The following is a 15,946-nucleotide window of genomic DNA, read 5'->3' on the forward strand; positions in this document are numbered from 1 at the left end:
CCATTAATATCTGAGGCATATGGATTGTCACTGGGCTTCTGGAATGCTCATTACAATCTATGTACAGAAACATCAGAGTAAACACCCATTTGTGAATAGCAGTAATGACAGAAAGAAATATTGGGAAACATCAACATGTGTATTATTTCCTTTACAAGACCGTAAAAAGATGTAGGTAAACACAAAAGAAGGGCCAGTGGAGATTTAGAGACCTGCAGGTGTTCACTACCAACTCATATTTTACACACAAAGAACCACCTAGGGCTAAAAAGAGTTAGAATACTTAGCTGAACAGAAATATTCCTTTTTTGGGACGAATTCCCTCACACAGCAGAGGTGGCACGCTTCATCATTGGGATTCTCCTTGTACCATGACAGCGGATCACGTTGTGGGCTACAACTCAGTCTCTGAGAAGGAGGTTTGGTAGAAGCCCTATGATATACTAAAGGCTGGTGAGGCTTGCAGAGTGTGCTGTATGTGAAAAACTGACTCCAGGGCAGGCGTACAACTTTATTCATGCATGCCTGGGTCAGGATTAAAAAGAGAGAAAGGACACTGCAGTGGTCAACTGACCTTGCTTCCATGTGGCACTAGTTGTTGGTCTATGCAGTGGGGCGTCATGCGCCCCAACCAAACGCACTGCGAGATGTGCCACGTTGGCAATTATCAGTTCCTCGTAAACCACTCATTTTCCAAATATCTCAATGTCAACAAGATGAACTAATGGAAGTAAATATCGGACGTTAGTTTAAACCGTTGTATATTTGGAAGGTCATTGTTAAAGTGATTAGTGAAGGGAGAGAGCAGGATTGAAGGTGTTGGTAGTGTGGAGGAAGCAGCCTGTCTGTGGGGAGAAACAAACAAGCTGTTCATGAGGAGTGGGAGGGAGAGATGACATTTGGGAAAACACTTCACTGAAACAATGAGAGGGGATTGGAAATGTGGAACACGCAGCCTGACCACAGGAAGAGACAAACGAGTGGTTTATGAGGAGAGGGAGGGAGAGATAACATTTGGGACATTACTTTACTGAAAAGATGGGAGGTTGATTGTATAATGACAGGGGTGCTAATTGTTGGTAAATATGACAGCGCTGAAATGTTAAATGCGCTTTGGTGTATCGAGCACTCGACGGGGAAAATACTAATCAAACATGATGTGAAAGTATGATTAATGCTAAAGTATGATTAATATTAATTAGTGATTGTTTATTAATATTTACAGCGACCCCTGGCGAAGGGCACTTCAATGCCCGAAATGCATTGGGTTTTATTCAATAAACACTGCCTTTGATGAACTTCGCTTTTGTCATGTTCTTACAAGAGGTCCGGAGGGGCACAGTCTGAACATTAAGAAATTTGGAAAATAGCGCTGGACATTGTGTGGGGACTGAAAGTTAAGATTGAAAAACAAAGAAGAGGAATAAAAGGATGAATGTAACAAGAAAAGAGTGGTTTACGAGGAACTGATAATTGCCAACGTGGCACATTTCGCAGTGCGTTTGGTTGGGGTGCCTGACGCCCCACTGCATAGATTTGTTACTCACGGTGTCAATTGGGCAAGACACTTTTTACCAAGCTGCACGCACAATGGATTAATTTTGGACAAGTCAGAGAACGAAGAAACAATGGATGAAAAGGTGTGCATCCCTTTCCCAGAACTAGTTGTTGGTCAACATGTTTCTGCCAACTAGACCATCAGAAGTGGTGTATTGGTATTCATCAGGACCTGTAAGTATTGCTTATGCTCGATTAGAGTGCTCATGAAAGGACAAAAATACAAAACCAGTAAGTGGTCCACAGCGAGTTTCAACAGCGGATCCACTGCTTTAGAACTTGTAGGGAGATATGACCGCTAGGTTATTATAACAATATCAGTGGCACTTATCAATTTAGTGCCATCAACTGCCAAAATTATGGAGAGATGTGACCACCATGAAAGTGTGTATATATAACATCAATAAATCCTGGCATTCAAACAAAATACACAAAATCCCGCAATTGTCAAGTGTTGGGCCTCAACTCGAGGGACACTAGCATGGAGCTCTGGGTGCACTCTGTCCTATAGTGGGAATATAGGTAATTATTACATAGGTAAAATAAGAAGTAGTAAGTCTATTTGGTACTGATGTACTCAATTTAAGCTGTGTCCTTGATGAAACCGGAGAACAGCATTGGTAAAAGAAAGAGAGATAGAAGTCCAAACGAATGAACCAGGGGTTCAGTCAAATACCCATGGAAAGTAAAATGTAAAGAATGCATATATGTCTATACACAAACCAAAATGTCCAGGTTTTGCTTGCCCATGCATAGGCATTGGCTATGAAAATTCACTAGCCAAAGGTGGTAAGGTGGCAGCCTTCTAAGAAAGCAGTGTATGTTGGTCCTGCTCCAAATGTGATGGCATAGTGTTATTGGCTTCCTGCAGAAGTACGTGTTCATGTCACAAGATAATATAAGTTGACCAAAAATGGGTGACGGTGTTTCATAATACCGATTACCAGATATAAAGCTATTGGCGTAATAGTCTTAGGACTGTACCATAATGATGAAATGAGGTGTGTAAGAAGACTTCGCACACATAATGTAAGCAATGTTGTTATGGAACTCAAAGGAGTCACACTAACTGAATCACTAGAGCTGAGCCGCTCTGGGACAGTGCTAACTGTGCCCCAGCCAGTCATAATGTGAACAAGTAAGTCAACGAGCTTGGGAAACTGGAAGCGTCACTAGAACAAGCCTGAAATAGCGCAGGAAATCTGGAATAGCAGCTCCGTAATAGATGCTTAATCAAGTTACAAGACCAAAGATGGCAGTCATATTCCTCATATACACAAATAATGCAAAAAAAAACTTATCGTAACAAGCTTGAGTAACTAGGAGCGTCTGTCACAAGCTGGTGTAGCGTGGGGGATTTCGTTCTGAAAAAAAAAAGTAAGGTTATGGAAGGGGGAGGCGGTTGGAATTGTGGTATTGGGTGGCCCCAAAATGTTGGGGGCCAACATGGGTTGGGGGGCATGAAGAAGTGTCTGGCCCACCCTCTGCATCTGCCAGAGCGATTGGATACACTGGAACCAGAGTCAGAGTTGTCTGACCACTAACATTTTAGGGCAAATCTTAGGCAGATCAATAGGTAGAAGAAGGCAACAACAAGCCAATGTACATCGGAGCCCCCTCCAGTCACCCCTACACACAGAGCATGATTTAGGACGACCCACAACCAGGCACAAGCAGCGGGATGGATTAGTCATTAATCTCAGCAGCCATGTTTTGACACGATTAGAAACCAGGCTACTAAACAAAGGGCTAGGTTTTGTCCCCACATATAAAGGTGATGACTTTCAAATACACAAAGAACCTTCATAAATTACGCTTGCATGACTTTTTTCAAAGAAAGAACTGATATTGACACCGGGGAACTGCAATCCAATATGGACCTTAGGAATAAATCCACTTTCAACCCTCCTTCTCACATGCTTCCTCCCAAAGTACTGACCTATGAAAAGGCAGCACTAAAAGATTTTGAGAACACAAAACACAAGGTGAAACGACCTTGCAACAGCTTTCCAAACTTGAACAGTCAGCCATCATCACCCTCATTACAGATACGACCATTACAATAAAACCAGTCAACAAAGATGGTGCAATTGCCATTCTTGATACAGCATCCTATAGGGCTGAATGCCTCAGACAACTGGGGTGTTAGAAGCTCCTACTGACCACTTAAGTGTGACCCAACTAAACGACTGAAATCCACCATCAAGCTGCTTGTAGAAGAAGCCAAAGACACTTGGTGTATAACAGTGAAAGAAGCCAAATACTTGATTGCAGCGGACTCAGTCATTCCCTATTTTTATGTACTACCCCAAATTTATAAACCACAGTGCCTATCATTTCAGGGATTGGGTCACTACTTCAACCTCTTTCACAGTTGGTAGACTTCATTTTGAGACCTCTTGTACGGACCATGCCCACTTACATGCATGGCAGCAAAGATGTTCTTAAACATCTCAATAGCCTAGTCTTGGATATCCAGACAGAGTAGTTGATCTCCTTTGATGTTGAATCACAGTACACTTGTATTTCCCAGGACCAGACCCTTGCCACAGTTGAGTCTCTGCTCCCAGTCAGTCCCCATGACTTCCTCATGCCCATCTGTTTTATCATGCATTGTGCCAACTTGGCCATGAAAGAAAATCTTTCACTTTGAAGATTGTCTACATTTACAAACCTCCGAGACTTCCATGGGCAGTATCTTCGCCCCTAGTTTGGCGAATCTGTATGTGCATGATTTTGAAACCATGCATATCCTTTCTCCTTCAAAAAGTCGGTATGCAGCAACTGGCATATATTGAATAAGGGTAGCCAGACTATACAACCCCTCGTTTGCGTTCACATGTAGCCAGAATATGAGGGACAAGCTGGTACACATTAGACCCCACCATTCTGCAAACACTAGACAAGAAACCCTATGGAATCGGCCACCAGTGCAGGGACATTTTACATGTGCTCTGGTGGGCCATGCGCATTTACTGAGTGCACCACTCACATATCTATTGGTACCAACACACCCTGGGAGCTCAGACAATACACTGATTGTTATAGTGATATGTTGATCTATCTTATCACCTGCCCTTGTGAGCTGAGAGATGTTGGCAAGACCACACACAAAGACCATCATCACTGAGCACCGTAGCACCATAAGATGCAAAGAACTAGCTACGAAACTGACCAACCACTTAGTCGACCAAGGGCATACAGCCGACAAGTTGCGCTGGACAGAGTTAGATAAACCTACACCACTGGCCTCTGTCCAAAATATCTCACAGTATCTCATTGGTAAAGAACAGCGTTGGATTTTCAGATTATGGAGTCATGTGCATGTGCTCAATGATGAGATACTATGGACATCTATCCCCTAAACATAATCTATTCACTTCCGACATGGCCAAATACCCGCCTATTGTCTACTAGCCAGTGCATTACACTATCACAAGGTGCTGTAACCACTGCAGTTTAGTGATCCCATCCCCCTGATTTTTCTGGCCCACTTGGACTTCAAAACCACAGTAGCAATACCACTAGATCTGCATTAACATGCATATCGGGCACATTTTGCATTTGTGGATAGATTGGGTCTCTAGTTTAAATTATCTAACATTGTCATTTGAGCTATTTTGCTACCGACTGCAAATCGGATACTTCAGGACCGCATTCTTAACACTGTTAGTTAGGTCCTCACTAATGTCTTGCTACACAGTACTTAATATAGTGCTCTAATTAGCGTAATCGTTCCACACGACATGAGAATCTCACAGATTTGGCATAGTGTGGTCAGTGATTCCTTTGCTTTACCTTGGGGTCACTATCTAATATTCTAGTCCAATGAGCGTCCCTTTTAAATCCATGCCACACGGCAGCTACCATGCTGCCTATTCTTCTCATAATGTGACTCTTTTTATAGTCATGTGCAATGGTTCCATACGATACCAGCACCTTGCAATATTTGCTTATTGTGGACAGTGACTACAGATTGCTTCACCTCAGGGTCGCTATCCATTGTTTTAGTCCAACGTGGACTATAGTTCCCATGATTCCTGCTCAGTCACGCACTTTCATGCATCACCTGGAGCTTTCTTCAGCATTCAAACTTGGTGTGCTCAAACCAGGCGGTGATTGGACGTTTCAGGGGCATCAGATCACGTAGGTGCTGTCATTCTATACACGACTATCTGAACTTGAGCCTCTTTGCCACTAAGGTTCTGCCATCGTGCCTGCCTTTACTGCTTATTAGCTGCTTAATTAACGGCTTGTTACTGAGCTGTTGCTCCTAACCTCCTGCGCTACCATAACTTGTTCCAGCGATGCTCTATGTTTCTCGTGTTCATTGCAATAAGAGTGGTTTACACTAGTTATACTTATTGTAATAATGTCTGCCCTTTTTGCTCATGTAGCGCAGTTGCTTGACGTATTGCTTCTTATGGAGCTACAGCTCCTGGTCTCCAGCGCTACTCCGGCTTGCTACAGCACCTCTCACAGATTCTCGAGCTTGTTGTGATAAGCGTGTTTTGCACTTTTATACACATCATGACTGCCCTTTTTGCTTGTGTAGTGTAATTGCTTGACTTAATGTCTGTTACGGAGCTACAGCTTCTTTTCTCCTGCGCTACTCTGGCTTGTTACAGAAACAGTTTCTCAAGCTTGTTGCAATAAGCGTTGTTTGCATTATTTGTAGATATTTTGAATACGACTGCCCTTTTTGCTCTTGTAACTTGATTGAGTGCCTATTACGGAGCTGCTGCTCTAAGTTTTTCTGCGGTATTTCTGGCTTGTTATTACGATGCTCCCAGTTTCCAAAACTTGTTGAATTACTTGAACATATAAGGAGTAGCTGGGGCACTGTTAGCACCGTCCCAGAGTGGCTAAACCAGTGATTCAGTTAGAGTGGCTCCTTTGATTTGCATACCAAAATTGCTTACATTATATGTGCGATGTCTTGTTAAACACCTCATTTCATCCTTATGATAGAGTGCTAAGAATATTACGGAAGTAGTTTTCTATCTATCAAGGTGTATTATGCTACACCGTCACCCATTTTTGGTCAACTGATGTTATCTTGTGACACCAACAGGTACTTCGGTGGCAAGTCAATAACACTAGGCCATCACATACACTGCTCATCTTTGAAGCCTGCCACCATACCACATACCACTAGTAAAGTTTCATGGCCAACATCACTATGCATGCAAGCACAATCCAGATGTTTCAGTCTGTGTATAGACCTATATCCATTCTTTACATTTCACTTTCCATGGGTATTCAACTGAAACCCTGGTTCATTCTTTTAGCCTTCTAGCTCTTTCTTTTACTAATGCTGTTCTCCTGTTTCTTCAAGGTCAGAGCATCAACTATAGGACAGAGTACACCCAGAGCCCCACGCCAGGGTCACTTGAGTTGAGGCACAACACACGCAAATGCAAGTAAGCTTGTGTATTTTGTATGAATGCCATGATTTGATTGATGTTATATACACACTTTCGTGGTGATCACATCTCACCATAATTTGGGCAGTTGGTGGCACTAAATAAGTAAGTTCTACTGAGATGGTTATAATAACCTAGCTGTCATTATCTCTCTCTAAAGGTTGTAATACAGTGGATATGCTGTTGAAATTCACTGTGGACCACTTCTTGGTTTTGTATGGTTTCCTTTCACAAGCAAGTTAATTGAGCAGAAGCTATATTTAGAGGTCGTGATGAATGCCAATACCTTTTCTGAGGGTCTAGTTGTCAGGAAGATGTTGACCAATAATTAGTAATACATGGACGTACGGTCAGTTGACTGCAGCAGTGTTCATTTTCTTTTTAATTCTGACCCAGGAATGCATGAATTAAGTTGTAAGCCTGCCCTGGAGTCCCTTTTAATCATTTTTTCACATATTGCATTCTCTGCGACCACCCTTTAGTTCACCATAGAGCTTCTACCAAATCTCTCAAAATATCTGAAGAGCTCCTCCTTCTCAGAAAGGGAGTTGCAGCCAGCACCATGATCTACTGTCACAGTGCGAGGAGAATCCAAATGATGAAGCATGCCACCTCTGGGTGAGGGAATTTGTCCTAAAAGAGGAATATTTCTGTTCAGCTAGGTTTTTCTAACTCTTTTTAGAACCAGATGTTTCTGCCTTAGAAGGTGTAAACCTATTCCAGTTGAAGGCATCTTGGAAATAACTTGGCATTGTCCTTAAAACAAAGGAGTTAAGACTGCCTCACTAACATTTTCACACTTGTCAGAGACATTCAAACGTTCATATACTCACCAGGTGAGACAGTCCTATTGATCTACTAGAACGGACATGTAGCAGTGGCTCATATCAGGGTTGCATTGTGTACATCCTTCACCTCTATTTTCAGTCACTCAGAGAATGGTTTCCAGGGATTCTCTATATTCATGTTTCATGTAGACAGCAGTAATCTGTTTTGGGAAAAAAGGTATACAACAAACAAGTGACCACAGATCATATTTTGAATTCTTGCCGTTATTCACAGTATTTTAATAGCACGTGAATAATAATAGCACGAGTATGACAAAATGCTTGTCATACAACAATAAACTGAACCCTTTTTCATTGCTCAGCTGAAGATCAATGAAGAAAATCTTTGTTTTGGGGAATAAAGGGCCATCATTATTTCAATTAAGCACGTGCCAAACATAGTATGTTTATTACAATCATTTACTGCTCAAAAAAACACAAACATACCAACAAACATATTTCAAACAACTGAAATACATATGACGTACAAAACAAACACCACACTCAAATAGAGCAGTCCTGTTTTGGGACACTATTACGTGAAGTGACTGCATTCAATTAGCTGACAAGAATTATGGCAAAAGATCTTTAGGACCTCACAAGCTAGCTAGGACCATCAACATAATACCCATGGTGTGACATTTTATTGGGGTCGGGGTGAGGTGGGTGGGTGGGTGGGTTGGTGGCAGGTTGGAGCCGAACATGCTTGGTGACGAAAAGCATTCACTAAAGTTGAATAGTCTACTGCCGGTACATGGTGCTGCTCTAAAAGTTGGTGTCTCCGTATAAGGTACATCTTTGCATACACTCCTGATCTTAAGGTATACACCAACCCCCTTGAATGTTTCATTATTGTGTCACACCTTTTCCAAAGGAGTTCTCACCTACTGATTAGCTGTTATGGTGAACGGTTTACCTCCCTCATTCCTTCTGGGTTGTATACAATCCAAAAGCTACCAATCAGCAGGAGTGTAGTAACACACTTTCCATGTGCCCGTTACGAAGACCTCACCCTATAATGCAGCTTCCAGAATTCTGTTATCCACTGGATGTCAGACCTGTTTTATGTCAGGAACGATGTTTCTTGTTTACTCATCCCTGTTAGCGAATTGCTGTGAACTGTGCACTTGACAGGACAGCTGACCATCTGAAGTAGTTAAAAAGCCCCTGTATATAGTGGTTGACAGTACGTTTTTCTGCATTTTGTTAACTGGGTGGTAATTTGAGTTGGACATTGGCCATGTTTTTAAGGTGGTTTCACCTGAATGGTACATCCCATGTCATACTGATGAGGTTTTTTTTTTTGGGGGAATTTTTTTATTGTTTTCACACAAAACGGTACAGTACAGTCGATGAGAATAACAAAGTCGTTCCCCAGCAGACACCAGCGCCTCCCCTAGCCCTAAATCCAATCCTCCCGCAGCGCCTCCGCCCAAGTTTCCAAATCCGGCATCCCTACCCCCGATAGTTGCTCCCGAGTCCTTATCATCTGTCAGTGTCGGAGGCTTCATCTTCCTGTGCTGGCGGTGGTTCACATATGCCCCCTCTGTATTTGTTCCATGCCCCCCACACTTTATTCCATTTTTGTGGAAACCCCCGCCCGATGAACACCGATCTCTCAGCCAGCATAGCCCTATCCATGTCCCTTCCCCATACAGACAGCAGCGGTGCCTCTCCCGATCCCCATTTCTGAGCTATGTTCCGCTTAGCAAGCACAATCCCCAGCGTAGCCCAGCTCTGAGCCTGTCGGTTAAGGTCGTTGGGTTCCCACACGTTTAGGAGACAACGCTTGGGCTCTGGCACCAGCGACACTCCCCCCGACTGGGACAGTGTCCGCATCACCCGCTTCCAGTATTCTTGGATGACAGGGCATTCCCATATGGTGTGATAGAAGGTACCCTCCTCCCCGCAGCCGCGCAAGCAGAATGGGTGGGGTGCCCTACCTATTTTGTGTAGGGTGTATCTGGTGTAGTATGACCGATGCAGAATCCGGAGCTGTACCAACCGGAGCCCAGAGGGTATCCCCGCCTCCCGGGGGGACGCCAGTGCCTCCCTCCACTCCGGGTCATCAAAGTCCCCCATATCGCTGGGCCATTTCTCCCGTAAGGGTCCCATAGGGTCAGGCAGGTTATTTATGAGCTTACGGTAAGTGAACGATGTGGCCCTCTTAGGCATATAGTCTGTGAGCAACCTATCCTCCATTGGTGACGCCTCCGGGACCGCAGCGCCAGGCTCTAGCTGCGACAGCAATGCGTGCTTGACTTGGGTATAACGGAACCATTCCGAAGGCGCCAGCTCATATTGCTGTTGCAGGTGCGAGAATGAGACCACCGCACCCCCATGCCACATGTCGCCCACCGTGGAAATCCCAATGTCGTCCCAATTGTCGAAGCCCTTACTGTGCCTAAGCCTCCCGAGCCGCTTTGTGTCCCACAAAGGCGTAAGCTGGGTCAGGACTCCTCTCCACCCCAGCTTAGGCTGGGCCGCATGCCATATGGCCATAGTCTGCCTCAGGGGGCCAATTAGGTCTGGGGTTAGCCTCCCGTCGTATAAGGGCGATAGCATACCCCGTGTACCGAGTATGTCCCTGTCCGCTTTGAATGCGGGGTCCGATTGTGGGACGTGGAGCCACTGGTTAATGACCTTCAGCTGTGCCGCCCAATAATAAAGCCGGATGTCGGGAAGTGCTATCCCCCTGTCATACCAGCCGCGGGTTAGCTTGAACTGCGAAATACGCGCCGGCCCATTACTCCACAGAAGGCCCGTCACCTGCGTCGCAATTGTACGAAAATACGCCGGTGGTATTTGATACGGTGTGTTTTCCAACACGTAGATGAAGCGAGGCAGGGCCATCATCTTAAAAAGTGCCGCACTCCCCAACAGGGTCAGCGGCAGCGCACCCCAATGGCGGGCATCCCGCTTGAGACGGTCTAGTGGGGGCCGGAGATTCATTTGAAAAATATCTGCTTGATCCACTGTGATGTGAATACCCAAGACCAGTTTATCGTGTACCCCGATGCCCTACCGAAAACTTTGCAAATGTTGAGTAGTGTTAGGATGGAGCGCCGCGGGGAGGCCGTACATCATCCGCGTAAAGCGAGACTCTGTCTTCCCAGCCATCCGACCACTTGAGTCCCCTTATGGAAGGTTCCCAGCGAATCCATGCCGCTAGAGGCTCGATCACCAGGGCAAATAACAACGGCGATAGGGGACAGCCTTGACGTGTGCCCCGCGTCAGGGGGAATTGCCGTAACATGAGCCATAGGATTGGTGTACAAAAGCCGAATCCAGGCAATAAATTTGGGCCCAAATCCCAGATGGTGCAGTACTGCGAACAAGAAGGGCCATTCGACCATGTCGAACGCCATCCGTGCGTCCAGTGACAGGAGCACCGCTGGTTCTCCCACGCGATCCGCCCGAGCCAGTGCGCTATGCAAGCGCCGTAGGTTGTGAGACGTACTTCTGCCGGGCATGAAGCCAGACTGATCCGGATGTATAATTTCGAACAGGTGCGGTGTTAGCCTAGTCGCCAACAGCTTTGCCAAGATCTTTGCCTCCGCATTAAGTAACGAGATAGGGCGGTAGGAAGTACACTTATCTGCCGGCTTGCCTGGCTTTGGGATTACCACAATGGTGGCTGTTCGCTGATCAGGTGGGAGTTCACCTCTCTGCAGACTGTCTGAGAACATATTAAGCAAGTGGGGGGCAAGTGTCCCCACCGCTCTCTTGTAAAGCTCAATCGGGATGCCATTCGGACCCGTCGCTTTACCCGACTGCAACGCCCCCACCGCAGCCTGTATTTCTTCCACCGTGAGATCGGCCTCCAGGGCCGTCAGCGCTTCTGGGGTCAATTTGGGCATGGCCAGATCCTGAACATAAGTCAGCGCCTCATCCACCGTCATTGAGGAAGTGGAAGAGGAGACTGCCTGAAAGTGTTCTGCAAGGATATTCACTATGTCACGCGGGTCAGTCGTTACCAGACCTGTCTCTGAGCTAATCCGTGCTATCCACCTAGAACCTCTTTCTCTTTTATCCAACCATGCCAGCAGCCTCCCAGTCTTGTCCCCCACATCATAGATTCTGTGCCTTATGGCTTCCAACCGCTGCCTAGTGAGCCCTGCCAGGTGCTCCCTGTATTTTGCCTGCGCCACTCTCAAGCCTCTGGAGGTCGCCGGGTCCGCGGCCTGCTGTGCCTCTGCCTCCGTCAGGTCTAATTCCAGTGACCGCAGTTCAAGATGTTTCTCGCGCTTGTGCGCCGCAATGGATGCAATGGCCTGCCCTCTCAGGACTGTTTTATATGCTTCCCAGAGGATAGCGGGGGAGTCCACAGACGAGGCGTTCTCTTGAAAGTAGAGGTTCGTCGCCTTCCCAAGCACCTTGCTGATTGCGGGGACCTGGAGATAACCCGGGTGGACGGAATAAATACGGCGTCGAGTCAGATGATAGCGTGTATATTGTAGGAGTATCGGGGAGTGATCTGATATGCCCCTGGGCCTAATTTCGATGCTATCCACATTCTGGAGACCACCCTCTGAGCCCAGGAAGTAATCTATCCTAGTCAAACTGTTGTGCACCCCAGAGTGGTATGTGTACTGGTGTTGCGTTGGGTGATGGAGCCGCCAAATATCCGTTAGCCCGAGGGCGTCAAAAAAGCTCCCTAAGCGGGAGGTCCCTTTGCCACCAACCCGCGCCGGGAAGCGATCGGTTAGTTCATCTATAACCGCATTAAAGTCTCCCCCCACCATGAGTTCCCCCTCCGGCAGATCAAGCAGAAATTCACTCAGAGCCGGAAGTGCTGTGGCATGCAAGGCAGGGGGAATGTAAACCGAAACAATATTCAAGGGACGTCCCTCCCACTGGGTAAGGATAGCCGCGAACCTCCCCGAACCATCGACTTTGACTTTATGTATGATGAGTGGGGACTGCTTTTTCACCATTATACCCACTCCACGAGAACCGGAGGAAAATTCAGAGTGCGCTACCATCTTATATCCCCACCTGTCCATCGCTTTACTAGCCGTGCCCGTGAGGTGGGTCTCCTGCAGCAGGACCACCGCAGGGGAACACCTCTTGAGACTCTGGAGGACCAGACCCCTTTTGATCTTATCTCCTAAGCCATGTACGTTCCACGTAAGGAGGGAGAGAGGCTGCACTGGAGCGAGAGGGAACTCAGTGGACTGCCCTGGCGCTGTGTTAGCTATCACTGCGATCTGAGTGTCGTAAAACTGGCATTGCGGATGGATCGGCGCTGGCTGTGCCTGTTGTGCTTGTACCGTGTGTTGAACAAACCATGACATGTGGAACATAAACTTCCGAACAAAACTCACAAACAACCCCCTACCCCCCCCACCTCCCTGCCTCCCTGCCATACGGACTCAGAACTGCCCGCCTCCCCAACTCAGCAGAGTGCTCACAGCCCAAACCCTGGAACAGCACTTGCGTGAAGTGGAGCGGGCGGTCCGAGGAAGACCTGGAACTTCCCCTGTCCCAAAGTTCAACTGTCCCCCCCCGGCAAAGTACAACTGAGTAGGCACCGTCCATCACCGTAGGCCAGCGAGTTCTAGGCACCAGTAGAGACCAAAAAAGAACACTAAGCATGTTACCGTACTTCATCCTACGGCCGGTTCGAGTCCTCCTCTATCGGATCCTGGGCACCGGGGTCCTCCGTCCCCCCCGCGCGCCGCCTCCGTCCATCAGAGCGTCCAGAGCTGCCCACCAGCCGCCAGCCCTCGAGCTAGTCGTGTGCTTCCTCCGGCGTCTCGAAGAACAGCGTCTTCCCGTCCGCCACCACCCGCAGTCGTGCCGGAAAGATCATGGAGTAGGGCAGCTCCCTAGCTCTCAGCTGTTTCTTGATCTCCAAGAAGCTCCTCCGCCGCGCCGCCACCGCTGCCGTGAAGTCGGGGAAAAACGCCACCGTAGAGTTCTGTATGCGCAACGGCGGTGCCACCCGGGCTGTCTGAAGAATGGCATCCCTGTCACGAAAGTTGAATATACGAGCCAGCACCGGCCGGGGGGGCGCCCCAACCTTAGGCCTACCTCCAGGCTACTGATGAGTTTTAAGCATGGCTTTTGACTTCATCCTGCACTTACCAGGCTCTTAGCACTGTAAATAACAGGCGTTATACCTCAATTTATTGGCACTTATTTTACTGACCTCGGATGGAAGGAAGCTGAGACAGCTTTGCTGGGAGTCAAATGAAGGACCAGCAGATGAGTGCTTATGTCACCAGTGAGAAAATAACTCACAAAACACCCATGCTGTCCAGTGTAATAAGGAACAGAAAATTGCACCGTTCTGTCACAGTAATATGAAAATGTTTCCAGCAGATTTACAGCTCTGTAAGAATACTTACAGGGGGTTGCACTAGTCCTTTTTTGTTCTCTATTTGTGTGTTTGACTACTGTTGAGAATAAGCATCGGCAAAGCAAATGGGTCTCGCTTATGCAAGAGCTATTGGCTTTCTTAATGTGTTTTATCCATGTTATACAGCAGCACAGTTGCTGTGAGCATAGCTGATAGTAAAGAACAAACATTTGCAATGCAACAGGTCTTGCATTTCCGAGAGTTTGAGCTATTGACAATGTTTTTTATTTATGTATTTTAGAAACCTGCAAGCGATGTGTTAACATGCACTTTGTACTTATAGTCTTTGCTTACGAGAAGCAAGGCTGGCAGTAAAAGAGGCGCAATTACTGCCAGCCTTGCTTCTCTTTTTTTTTTTAAAGTTCTTTTTATTGGCATTTGTATTAACATTACATACATAGGCACTTTGGTAATACTACTGGTATGTAAATGTACAAGGCAGGAACGCCTATTCACGCCCCCAAGCGGGCTCCTGATCTCGGGGACCAGTGGGGGCGCGTGTCTTTACTCTTACTAAGCTGCAGACAGGTGTCCGGGGTCTGCGTCTGGGCATGCCCTACCAGTGCGCGTGGTGGTCACCGCGCCGCATGAGGGCCCTGTAGTGCGTCTGTTCCCCTGTAAGGTGTATCATCAAGTTATGGGGGGCAGCCATGAACTAACCTTCAACAAACTGGGGATATATACACGGGGGGGGGTGCACTATGTCGCGGATGATGAGTAACAGTAGTCTTGTGCCTGGGAGCTGGACCGTCGCGTGGGATGATGTCGGGGGTTGCGCAGGTGCGGGGAGGGGGGGAGGAGAGTTGGAGGAGGAGGGGGGCGGGGGCGCCGGTGACCGCCTATATGGAGGCATGATAATGGAACAGGTGTTATCTACCTCTGCGACCCGCCGGATGCCTGGTCTCCTCATGTGTCTCCCTGGGTAGGCTCCTGGCTCGTGGAGGTCCCTGGGGGATCGATCGTTCGTGGGCCCATCACAGCTGTTGTTTCTTGTGCGAAAGAATGCATTAACATGGCCCATGGCAGGGTGGTCGGGTGTTTGCGGATCCCTTGGGCTTCCTCCGTTCCGAGTAGTGTTTTCTCCGCCTTACCCCATTTTTTGACTGCGCCTACACATGCCGCTAGGGGGGGGGGCCCTCCGGTGTCTTCCAGTGCATGGCGATGCACCGTTTGGCTAGGAGAAGCACCAGGGAGGCATAACGTCTTTCTACCTCCTTGTGTTTGTGCCGCCTGTGTATACCCAGGGCGCTCGCCTCCCATGTGTACAGGTCCTGTAACCCCGTGACCGTGCGAAGAGCGGTGTGGATCGAGTGCCAGTAACTGTGAAGTGTCGGGCTGCTAGCCTTGCTTCTCGTAAGCAAAGCCCAAAACTCTTACATAGATATGACCTATTGGCTTTCCAAATGCTTGTTTTACATTACTTTCTTGAACTCCAAGGAGAAGAAAGGTCAGAGGACAGGGCTTCCAAGCCTGCAGACTCTATGCACTAAAACTAAAAGAAAAAGAAAACAAATTTAATATCTATAATGGCTGGAATAACCTTCACGCCTTTTCGGGGACACTGTTGACAAAATATGTGACATTTGGCCCATTTTTGTTAACAAACAAAAAAGTCTCTCAATAATCCTTTGTGGAACAGATTTCCGGATTGTGGGATGTGCAGAGGTGTAGCTAGCTAGATCCCAGTGGTGGGTGTGGATTTTGTCTCCAGACCGCAGCAGTAAAACTCTTCATTTCCACAGTTTGTGATGGTAGTGAGAGAGACGCCGTCT

General features: G+C 47.2%; 1 protein-coding gene across 3 annotated transcripts in view; it reads right to left on the minus strand.

Annotated features, from left to right (window-relative positions):
- Positions 1-15,946, minus strand: part of TUBD1 (tubulin delta 1) — a 247,878-nt gene that overhangs the window by 183,915 nt on the left and 48,017 nt on the right. For all 3 annotated transcript variants that reach the window (XM_085649409.1, XM_085649411.1, XM_085649410.1), the window contains exon 2: positions 7,817-7,971. The gene's annotated coding sequence lies outside the window, so the exon portion shown is untranslated. The remainder of the gene's footprint in view (positions 1-7,816; positions 7,972-15,946) is intronic.

The sequence above is a fragment of the Triturus cristatus genome, chromosome 3_2 (genome assembly GCF_964204655.1).
Source record: "Triturus cristatus chromosome 3_2, aTriCri1.1, whole genome shotgun sequence".
NCBI lineage: Eukaryota > Metazoa > Chordata > Amphibia > Caudata > Salamandridae > Triturus > Triturus cristatus.